We start from the raw sequence: 12,775 nt of genomic DNA, 5'->3' as shown, positions 1-12,775 counted from the left end.
AATGCTCCATACTCGTAGTTGTGGATAGTAACAGACTCGGTAGGGGGGATCAAGGTTAGATTTTTTTCACGTCCGTGCTCTTTAAATCAGCAGTTCGAGCCTATGGTTCGGTGGTATTAAGGATTTGACCAATATCCTATTCGGTACCTGCTGGGATTTACTTGACCGCACCCAACTGATGTGTAATTGAACGGAGATGCTATCTAACTGATGACAATGCACGATATTATCAAGGCTATAATTCTAAAAAATTGACTTTTTTCTTAACTTTGGCTTTATATTTTACTGCCTTAAGATTACATTCTGATATATGTGCTATTTAGATGAGAATCTGATTTGAAATTTTCGATTTTGGCAACGTTTTCTGGTGTGTAGAAGGCATGATATTATCTCTAACATATGCAAACATTTAAAGTTTTTCTTGAATTTTGGAAGAATTTATACTCTTAATGCTGAATATAAATTAATTTCTGAAGCATTAAATTCGCTAAAATTATTCTCTTATGGCCTACTTTTATACATTTTTCCTGTCACTAACTATAATTAATCAATACGTTATGTAGGTTGCTATATAAATATAACAGCCTACTTATTTCTACAAATATGGACTCGGTCTATAACTCTTATTTACTTTTATTCTTTCATAAAATATTACTCATTATATACGTAAATATCAGGCTATATACAATAATATTATAATACATACTTGTTGCCTTTATGTAATGCTCTAGTTGTTATTCATAACTTCATAATACACTATAATCACATACGTGTATCACACTACCATACTTGTGAAGCAAAATGTATGTTGCAACTTGATAACATATATATTAGCTATAAACATACATCCTTATTCCTTAATCATAACTGGATAATGTAACATAATGTAACTTCATTAGCCATAAACTTATGACATAACTTGACACGATGCTTGTTAACTATACATACAATTTGATCCTATAAACTTATAGTATTCTATTTCTATAACCTTATAACCATAAACATAACCCGAAACCATGCTCATTGACTATAAGCATGTATCCACTCGTTAACAGTAAAAATATCTCATTATTATATTTAAGTATAACAACAGTCTACCATAATTGCTGACCATACCTATATATCATACTCTGAAACGATATCATTAACCATATATCATATATCATAACTTATTACCAATTATAAACACTATAATCGGACACGTATTCGTTAACTATGAACGTATACCATAACTTGATTTTAATCATTAAAATATGCCACAATTTTAACTTTACTCATTCATCGTACGTATACTCTATCACTTGAAACCATAAACATTTACCATAGCCTTATACCATAGCCGTAACTATAAACGTAAATCACAATATGACACGATACTCGTTAACGATAAATTTATACCATAATTTGATAACATATTCTCTAATTACATCATAGTCTGAAACCATATTCACTAACCTTAAACTTATGCTACACCCTAATATCCTTAACCTAATATAACACTCCCTAACCAAAGTATACTACAACCTGATATCCTTAATCTGATATAACACTCCCCAACCTTAAACAAATACTACAACCTTACTTAACCATAACTTAACATCAACAACCCAAAACGTAACACCAAACCAGTGAACCGTAACCAAATACCATACCTATAACCCACAATCTGTTCCCAAACAGAAATATCCTCTAACACCACAAAACCAATAAATTACAATGCACCATTCAATAAAACGAGGACACCTTTAAAAATATTTCCATTTCAGAAAATTCAGTTACAAAGTTTACCTCCCCTCCACACACACACACACACAAAAAAAAGGAAGTAGACTCTTTCATCGATGCTTTGAATTGCAAAACGTTACAAGAGCAGTTAAGAAAATGTCTTCTCCCCCTCATCCCCCGCTACACGTTCAATAAACTTATTTGATATTGGTCAAAAAGATCGAAATTGCACCGAGTGTTTATCACAAAGGTTGAAGTGTTGACACGTTGCAAGCATTTGTGTTTCGTTTCTGCCTGGTTGAACACGAAACCATTGGTTTTCTAAGGATGGTTATCGATCTTTACTTATTTTAAACAATATTCTTTCACAGTTTTGATTACTGTTAAATTCCTCGGGGTGTAGCGCTTTAAATACGTCACACTACTTTTTAAATTTTTGTAAAATAAAATGTACCAAGAGTTACTTAATGAATACAGCTAAGTTTATTCGCCAAATTTTTGTATTTTTTTACTTTTTTAAAATAAAAATACAATTCAAATTCACTCTTTAATGTCTTCAAATATGAGTAAAGTTTAGGATTCTAGTGTTAATTTATCGATAATTTCTGTATTTAATAAAATTTACAAATAATTTATTTTATTTTATTTTTTTGTAAGTTTTTGGATTTTTTTTATTCGTTTATGTAAATTTTTTTGTTTGTAATTTTCTCGAATGTTTTATTGTTTTGTATGATTTTCTTGAATTTGTTTTTTATTGTTTTTTTATAATTTTGTGGAAGTGTTTACTTATTTTCGTAATTTTCTAGAATTTTCTGTTAATTTTTGTAATTTTCTAGAAATTTTTTGTTGATTTTTGTAATTTTCTAGAAATTTTTTGTTGATTTTTGTAATTTTCTAGAATTTTTTGTTGATTTTTGTAATTTTCTAGAAATTTTCTGTTGATTTTTGTAATTTTCTAGAAATTCTTTGTTGATTTTTGTAATTTTCTAGAAATTCTTTGTTGATTTTTGTAATTTTCTGGAAATTCTTTGTTGATTTTTGTAATTTTCTAGAAATTCTTTGTTGATTTTTGTAATTTTCTAGAATTTTTTGTTGATTTTTGTAATTTTTTTAGAATTTCCTGTTGATTTTTGTAATTTTCTAGAAATTTTTTGTTGATTTTTGTAATTTTCTAGAATTTTTTGTTAATTTTTGTAATTTTCTAGAAATTTTTTGTTGATTTTTGTAATTTTCTAGAATTTTTTGTTGATTTTTGTAATTTTTCTAGAATTTCCTGTTGATTTTTGTAATTTTCTAGAAATTTTTTGTTGATTTTTGTAATTTTCTAGAATTTTCTTGTTAATTTTTGTAATTTTCTAGAAATTCTTTGTTGATTTTTGTAATTTTCTAGAATTTTTTGTTGATTTTTGTAATTTTTTTAGAATTTCCTGTTGATTTTTGTAATTTTCTAGAAATTTTTTGTTGATTTTTGTAATTTTCTAGAATTTTTTGTTAATTTTTGTAATTTTCTAGAAATTTTTTGTTGATTTTTGTAATTTTCTAGAAATTTTTTGTTGATTTTTGTAATTTTCTAGAAATTTTTTGTTGATTTTTGTAATTTTCTAGAAATTTTTTGTTGATTTTTGTAATTTTCTAGAAATTCTTTGTTGATTTTTGTAATTTTCTAGAATTTTTTTTTATTTTTGTAATTTTCTGGAATTTTTCGTTGTTTTTTAAGTTTTTCGAACTTTTTAAAATTGTTTTTTTGCAAAAAAATGCAAAAAATCTGGAAGAAAATGTAAAACTCAAGCTCTATTACATTTTGATGTACTGTACAGTACGTTGGAAACTTCACACTACTTTTTAATTTTTGTAAAATAAAATGCACGAAGAGTCAGCTAAAGAATGCATTTACATTTATTCGCCAAACTCGTATTTTTAAAAATGAAAATACAATTGAAAACTCACTCCACAACTCACCAAACATGAATACAGTTTAGGGTTTGTGTGTTAATTTATCGATAATTTATGTATTTAATGAAATAAATAATAATAACAAAGTAACTTTTTATTTATTAAATTTTTTGTTATTTTCTTGAATTTCTTTTATTGTCTCTTTGTAAAAAATGCAAAAAAATCTTGGAAGAAAATGTAAAATTCAATTCAACCTGTAGTATATTATATATAACTTATAAATATATTGATGTAGGCTTATATTATTGGAAATAATCGTGAAATTTATAAATACTTAATATATTTTTTCAAAAGTTTCATTATTTTATTCTATTTTATATTCTATATAGAATCTATTTTTATAAAACTTTTATATTGGAATTCCTTTAGAGTCGTGTATATGTATCTGTGGATATGACACTTCGTAAATTTCTTATAAATTCTAAAAATATATGTGAAAATTATACTTAAAACTATTTTAATTACTCAAATTTGTTAGTTAATTTGATAAAAATTGCAAAATATTTTAAATTTTACTGTAATTTTATAAAAATAAAACAAAGAAATCCATGCTCTACTCATGAAAATCAAGCTCTCGTGTTATACTTTCACTTGTATTTTAAAGCTGTTTAGAGCTTATTTTATGCAATTTTTTAATAAATATTTTATGTAAAATAGCATTTTAAACATTTACGAATTATTTTAAAAAATTTTTAATGTGTAATTTAATAAAATAATTTATAAAAATGAGTTTTAATATACACAATAATGCTCTGAACTTATAATCAAGTTCATTCGGAGAAGATAGAATTTACGTATTATAAATTTATAAATGCTGAAATTTTATATAAAATTCAGTCTGTTAAATCATAAATTATTCGTAAATTTAAAATAACTTCAATAGGAAGAGCAAAATTGTTAAAAAAAAAAATGTATAAAAATTCTATAGAATCTTTCTCTATTTTAATATTTCGTGAGACTTGAAAAGAGAATATTTTCTGACACTTTTTGGAGAAATTCCAGGAAGATATACGTTGAAAAAAGATTCCATCACACGTAGCGCATTATACACCACCAGATTACTGAGGGAAATTCATGACGCATTTAATTTTCTAGTAATAAATTACACGAGGTGAACTCCCAGATATGATGATCTGTTGCTTCAATTATAAGATTATTCTCGCGCTCAGAAAACTTCTCAGCAAAGGAATAGTTTTCTGAGTGCGTTTTTCATTCTTAATTCTAAAGAATTTTACGATTTAATTTGCATGTTAAAGCATAACTTCACCCCTCTCCATAACTACAGAATATTGTACAGAAGTTATATTAAACAGAAGTATGTATAAACTAATTGTGCATAAAAAAATCAATAAATGACATACTTTGAGCACACATATAGTAAAATAATATGTTTAGGATACATATTTTTCGCTATGTTAGCATTTTCTAACGAATTGTAGCATCTTCTTACCTTATCACATAGATTTAGTCTGTTTATCATCAAGAACATGTTATTAAATAGTTTAGATTATCTCCTTTCTCTAGAAAGGAGATAAGGTAATGAAGGATGTAGAAATTTAAGATAAATGGAAAAATTATAGTTAATGTTAACATTATGATTGTAACAATATGATAAGGAACATGTTTCTCTGATGAGTATATTCATTACGATGTTTATCAAGAAAAATATTTTCGAGAAGCATATCTTTACTTCTACTTGAAATTTATCAAGAAACTGTATTACTTAAAGAAAACACATCTTTAATTCTTCGTGATATTTCTTCAAAGAGCGTATACTCGTTAAGGAAATTCTTTTTTTTTTTTATTTGTTTAAGGAGAGTGTACTCATCAAGGAAATTCTTCCTAGCAGTCTTTCAAGGAGAGTATACTTATCAAGAAAATCCTTTCTAGCATCCGCTCAAGGAGAATAAACTTATACTCATCAAGGAAATCCTTCTCAGCCTTTGTTCAAGGAGAGTATTTTTATCAAGGAAGCACATCGTTAGTTTTCTGTCCTTAATTCTTTCTGGCATTTATTAGGAGCACTGTTTATCAAGCAAACAAGTGTTCTCCCTATTTATTAAAAAGAATAACAAGTAAATACATTCTTAATGCTCTCTAATATCCAGCAAGGAAGCTATGTTCATCAATTAAACACACTCATAACACTGATGTTCACGAAGAAAGCTCTGTTAATCAAGGAAACATCTAGTTCTTCCCGATACTTATCAAGTAAACAATTCACTAAACTGAATGAAAATTTAAGGGCATCAACTTTACGATCACTTAACTATAAAATGTTCTACAAATAACAGAGTTAAAACGTGACGTTGGTCAAAGAATTAATTTTTTTTCCATATTCAGCCAGAAAAATTATTATTATTTCAGGAACTGTCCGCTAAATAATAGTGAACATTACACAAATAAAAAGGTTTATATTCAAAAACATTTTCTCTGGTGATAAACCTGATACAGTTGTATAGAATAACGTAGGAGCCATCTCTAGTTGATTATGTTTGCTTCTCTTGTCTACGTGGGGTAAGTTACATTAATAAAAACACGTTAAACGTACAGAATTTAACTTTTTATCTAAAAAATTCTCAAGAGTTTGGTGTAAAAATACTTTAGCCACACATTAAAATTCTTCTGAACTTTCGATTATAACTCGCCATAAAAATATTAAACTTTATCCAAAAGCATCTCCGGATCGACAAGGGGGGAAAGTATATATGTAATACACTCAAAATGCGTGGAATGATGTAAAATTCCAGCTTAAAACAAGTCACGAAAACGTTATAGAAACGTCTCAAATACTTTATCCATTCAGAATATTAAAAACCATCAATTTTTATTGGTAGAGGCTATAGATAAAATGAAATTACGTAAAAATCATAGGAGGAAAGAAGAATCCCTTGGCACTATATATAGAAGATTATCCCTTCGTTCGCTTCTTTATCTTTCACATCTTTAACATATTCTTGACTCGAAATTTTTCAATAAAATCGCATCCGAGTTAAGGTTTTATTTCTTGAAAACCATCTTTAGACTAAGTTTAAACCAGGATAACAATATTTAGTTATCGTGTGACAGGAGTAACAAACAGACTACAAATGAGGATCGACTGGAAGAAAATAGAATATATTCAATATATTTTCTTCCTTTTTCCCCCTGTTCCTATTTTTAAAAATTCCTTAACACACTTCGTTGAATCTGTATAGGTGTGAAGTACAAATCTTCTCAACAGCTAAGGATATTTAGGAAGAGTCAATGAGGATAACCGAAAGAATTGTTCTAGAAATCTTGATTTTTCTTTCCTAAGAAAGAAACTTTTACAGATTTTATTACCCCTTGTTTCTAACGTTCGTCTAGGAATTATTAAGTTTAAAATCTTTTAAGAATCTCACTACTCGCAGCATCACTTCTATAGATATAGAGTATTATATACTTCTATCTTCTCTACTTCTTATTTTTTTTTCTATATAAATTATCTGCCTAATGATGAGATTTTTCGAAGCTTCCTTTACTATTTTCCTTGAAAAAAATTTTTTTATCGTACGTCTTTCTTAGATATACAATATCTAAGATCTTTTTATCCGTTCTTCCTTAGCATCTTCTATAACAATTTTGCTTCGACGCTCCTTTTATGATCCTCCTTAGCTGCTACTTATTTCCTCACTATATCTAAACCTTTTACTTCTTTCACTAGTGTATGAGTGAATTTTTCATTTCTAAACTGTTAAAACTTTATAAATTTAATGTATTTCCAGGTATTTCTTCTACATCCTCCAGCATCCTCATCACTTCTCTAATTCTTCTTATACTGAAATAATACTTAAATATATCAATTTTTATACCTTCTATCTGCAAAACAATATTCATAAATTAGCATTATTTATTTTTACTTGGCTCATTTTATAAATTTCGAGTGCAAAAGATGTATTTTATAGTGCACTTTACTATTTTTTAATCATAAATTTACATACTTTTGTTGCTCATCTTTCAGACCAATATCTTACAGATCTTTTCACTTTTTTCTTCCCTCTTTAGCGACCATTTTTACCAATTTTTCCTCCATTTTATATACATCTTTTTTATGTCCTACACAGAGCTACTCTCTTATATTCTCACACAATTCTCAGCATCTTAGCATCTTCTAAAGATGCAAGAAAACTGAAGATAAAATTGATTTTTTCGGAAAAAGATACAGTTTAATTTATAAATAATAGAGTAAATTATACATTTTACGTCTTTTTACTAAAGTATTAAAATTATAATGTAAGAACATATGCAGATAACCTTTCACTACACACCTGCTTACAGCATCCCATCATTTATCATTGTGCATCTTCTCTTTAAAGTCATCTTTCATGAGATTCAGCAATCCATGACTGAATATTCAGCATATATATGTCGACGTAAAACGTCTCGTATGTCTGACTGGTGACATTTTCTGTAGAAACATCAACTTAATTCATCTTTTTACATTGAATTTTTCGAAAAAAAATGCTTCAGATTTTCAATATTTTCTATATATATTTTTTATTATTAAAGAAAATGTTTACAAAGAATTAAATTATGCAATTTCTCTCTTTTCTCCTTCTTTTATTTATTTATTGATTAATTTATTAATTAAAATATCTGAAAAAGCAGTTGTCAGATGCAGTTTTATTTTAGATAATCGAAGAATCATTTTTTCCCTATTTTTTCCATTCAAGTGATGAAGATGAAGAAGGAAAAAAAAAACATACGAAACAAAAAGATTTTTAAAATTCCATTACTTTCTTCCATTAAGATATATCATCAAAATAATTTAAGAATTTTAATGAAGTCATAAGTTAGTTTAATGATCGAGTAAGAATTATTTTTTAAAAATTAATTATTTTTAATTCATTAATAATTTTTTGAGGTTTTAAATATTTGAAAATTTTTATAATAAAGATAGAAAAATGTAGCTTTGTTTGTGAAGAAGTTAGTAAATTTTTCTTATACCTAACCTGCTATTTTAATTATTATTTTCACTTGAATGAAAGAAAGTGCGCATATAATTCCCCAACATCTTCCTGTATTCAATGCATTTAGATATTAAAATAGGGATCGCGAGCTACAGGTTGGAAAACTAATTACAGGAGCTGACTTATTGCATTTTTATTAATTTAATTTATAATTTATTGAGATTTCTCGGTTAAATTTAACAAATCGAAGGGTTTATGTTTAATGAGTAAGCATTTTTATTGATTTAGAGCGTGTTTAAAGGCGTAAATTTCAAAATTTATCTATTTTACACTTGCATAGATATTAAATGCATTAATTTTGATTTGTGTTTTTAGAAAATTTCCAAATATTTTTAAAGTTTAAAAAGTATTTAGTTGTAATTTTTTATTATTAATGAAAAAAGAAGAGAAATTCTGCAATAAATTTTCTGTAAACTTAAGCTAATGTTCTGGAATAAATTCTAAATTTATTTATTTTAGATTTTATTAATATTCTTTTAAATTTATTCTTGTAAATAATTATAGAAAAGTTTGATTTTCTGCTGAAATACGTATTTGAAATTTTTCTAGAATATTACTTCTTTTATCAAGAATTATCAGGAGAAATTTCAGATAATATTCTAGAATAACTGGTTTATCAGCAAGTAAATAGGTTCAAGAATATGCATTTCTGTGGGAAAATATTCTAGAATATTCAAGAAATATTCTTGAGAAATGTTTTTCTATAATTTTTAAAACATTATTTGTAAGTTAAAGTTTTAGAAGGAAAAGATTCAGTAAACATCTATCTCTTCAGGGATGTTCTGGAAAACTGTTTATCTGTAAATAAATGTGTTTTTTGTGAAAAATATTCTAGAATATTTAAGAATTATTAAGCAATATTTCAAGTTAATGTGTTTACTATTAAGTGTTTTTTTATATAATGTTATTTATAGGATAAAATAATTTAAAAAACAAGTTTCTATTCAAGAATATGTTCTAGAATATCGTGTTTTCAGAAATCAAATATATAAATTATGAATAAATATTCTAGAATATTTTAAATATATAAATTTTTATATATTTTAAACTGCGAAAGAGTTAATTATCTCGAATATTCATAAGGAATTAGTGAATCTCTGTAAGGGTTTATTCTAGAAAATCTTATTTTCTGTAAGGAAATCTTGAGTGTTCTGTGAGAATATTTATATGATTATCAAAGTTTTGATATATTTTTCGTGAAATTTCATGATATTTTATGTAAAATATATCTATAACATACGGTTTTAGAATAAAATTAAGTTTAGAACATGTTGATACAGAATTTATGTGGAAGGGAGATTAAAATATTTAAAAAATAATAGCAATTAAGATCTTAGAAACACATTAAAAGCAATTTTTCTGTAGAAAAGTCATTTATCTAACTATTGTCAGATAGCAAATGTACTTCATAAGAGAACTTTACGGTAGCCATGATTGATTAGATGAGTTTCTACCCCCTCTCCTCCTCTGTTACGTTGCAAAGTAACGCATGGTTGGCCCAATACTTCGATTTATTAGAATTTGTATGGCTTGGGAATCATTTAACAAAAGTCATTATTCCTATCTGCGCTTCGTAACTAATGGCACGTAACGGGTGGGGTCCCTTGTCAATAATTATATCGTCTCTTGAACACACCCGGAATTGCCTTAAGAGTACAAGAAACATCTGCTGTTCGGAACTAATGGATTTGTACGCAGTTTCTCTTACAAATCACATCACATATCATCAAGAGTTATCTGATAGCTTATAGAATTCAATGCTCTTAAGAGAGGGGAAGGGAATAAATCCCGTTCTACTTATCTCTATTCTGTGGTCAACGGTATTTATACATGGAACAATTCGATAAACTCTTGATATTAGGCTCAATAGACGGTTCCAAATTACGCTTTACAACCTGAAGCTGGTAATTACATCGTTAAGTACTTCTACTATAATATCTTGTTGATAATTAGCTATATGTAGCATCATCGTCCACGATTTTCTGTGTGTTTTACCCTTTACCTATAACATCATCACTCTAGATATGTAATTATACTTGATATCATCACAACAGATATATAATTATGTGTAAAAACATCATAGTATATACAGAATCATCACATAAGCTAAGTAGTTACATATGATATAATTTCACCAAATAATTAATTATATATATATATATAGTACAGTCGTTATATCAGATGTGTATGTAGCATTCGTGTGCGGCTTCACGCTTACATATGTTCTCATGTGCAGCACCTTAATAGATATGTATTTACTGTAGCATCATATTAGATATGTAATTATGTGCTATCTTATCGCTCTGAATATGTGAAGCCATTTGCTAAACACTATAAATCACAGTTGTGATGCTGCACATAACTACATATCTGGTGTAATGATTTGCACATAATTACTTATTTATTGTGAAGATAACATAGTTAACTCGTAGTTACGTAATTTCTGTTGATGATACACGAAATTATGTGCATGTGCACATTACAAAATGCATTCCTGAGCTACATTTTACATATGAGCTGAAGATACTTACGTCAGAAACACCAAGAAATCAATTGATTCTTTACTGAAAGGGGTGGAATTAAAAACATTCTTTACATGACCTCATTAATTATAGAAAGTAATTTTAAAAGTATTTTCCTTTAATTTAAAGTACTCTTCTAAACATTTTTATAATCATTTTACTTTAATCAAACAGTAATTTACTCCAAAAACAAATAATATTTGTAAGCTTATTTCCTGAAGGGAACGTGTCAGAATAGGGAATTGAATATAGTGATGTACGATCCACTTTTGTACAGTAATTATTGGCGATCACGTGATCGAATCTGTCATGAGAGCTTTACATTTAAGTTATGTGAATTACTGTTATTTGGATACATCGTAACATTAACTGTGTCACAGTTCGAGTGTGTAAAGGCTAATAACGAAGAGACAGTAATTAAAATTTAGTTGGTTCTACACCTCTAAGGAGTTGAAGTTGTGATTAGAGTGTGTAACAAAGTTTCCTTTAATGCTTAAACACTGTACAAAACCGTACATGTGACATAAATAATCACTAAATTATCGTATGAAAATTGATTAATAATGTAAATACACGGAAATAAAGCAACACCTTTGTTAATACCAATAATCGCAGATGAATCCTGATAAATTAATATTAGAGTTGCTTACTAATTTGCATAAATTTGCCGTCTTCCAACCCCAATTCTTTGTTTTGTAACATTTTAAAAAATGTACAATTTATGTGTTACATGGATAAAGGGATAAGGAAGTCGAGATAAAGAGGAGGAAGACTTTTACCCTTTATTTTAACTTTTACCCCCTTTGAACTCAGCAAAAATTTCGATTTTCTGCTGTCTTCTACAACGTCAATCACGCATTAAGTACATAAAAAAGTACTTTTAAACTTTTAAAAGAAGTCTTTTATTTAATTCAAGAACGTATACAAAGAAAAAAGGGGAGAGGTATTGAAATGCTTTTGGTATTATATCACTCAGAAAATGATGACATTTCAAACTTTCCTAAATAAGCTTCTTTCTTAAATTTTTGCGACAGGTCGCATCTTCTCCTTAAAAAAATAGAAAAAAACTATATAAAAATAAACAAAGATAAGAAGGAAGTAGAAGGGAAAGGACCTAAAGATTTTAAAGAACAGCTTTTTAAAGTTCAATAGTTAAAGGAGGAAGAGGGAGAGGAATAAGTAAAAAAATGATAATTTATAACGTTTCTTGCCTTCTGCTTACGACAATGCATTCACCAATACATAAAAAAACACGTATTTGTACGCTTCAGTTCGAAAATTGATTGACGTCCTTGCATATCCGACGGTCCGGATACGATATTTGAAAAATTGCTCTATGGATTTTCTTCTTTCCAAAACTCGATAAAACGTCATACATTGTTAGATCGGAATGTATACGTTATTGACTGTCATACGTTTTATTTACCTACTTCATCCTCTTTCAAATAGGTAAATGTCATACAGATGAAACGTTATAAGAAGTACAGGCAATATAAATGGAAAAGCTTATGATTTCTTAATATTTTTTGTACTAATTTGTACATGAAAAAATTCATTTGTAATTGATTTTGTACTTGTGTTTGC

The 12,775-nt window shown here is 27.3% G+C and overlaps 1 protein-coding gene across 1 annotated transcript in view; it reads left to right on the top strand.

Annotated features, from left to right (window-relative positions):
• LOC136989432 (neural cell adhesion molecule 2-like) overlaps positions 1 to 12,775 on the top strand; it is a 223,190-nt gene that overhangs the window by 119,082 nt on the left and 91,333 nt on the right. The gene's annotated exons all lie outside the window — the stretch shown is intronic.

Source organism: Centruroides vittatus, unplaced genomic scaffold, assembly GCF_030686945.1.
Source record: "Centruroides vittatus isolate TY-2023 unplaced genomic scaffold, ASM3068694v2 scaffold_576, whole genome shotgun sequence".
In the NCBI taxonomy this organism is placed as follows: Eukaryota; Metazoa; Arthropoda; class Arachnida; order Scorpiones; family Buthidae; genus Centruroides; species Centruroides vittatus.
This window is presented reverse-complemented; position numbering and strand designations above follow the sequence as displayed.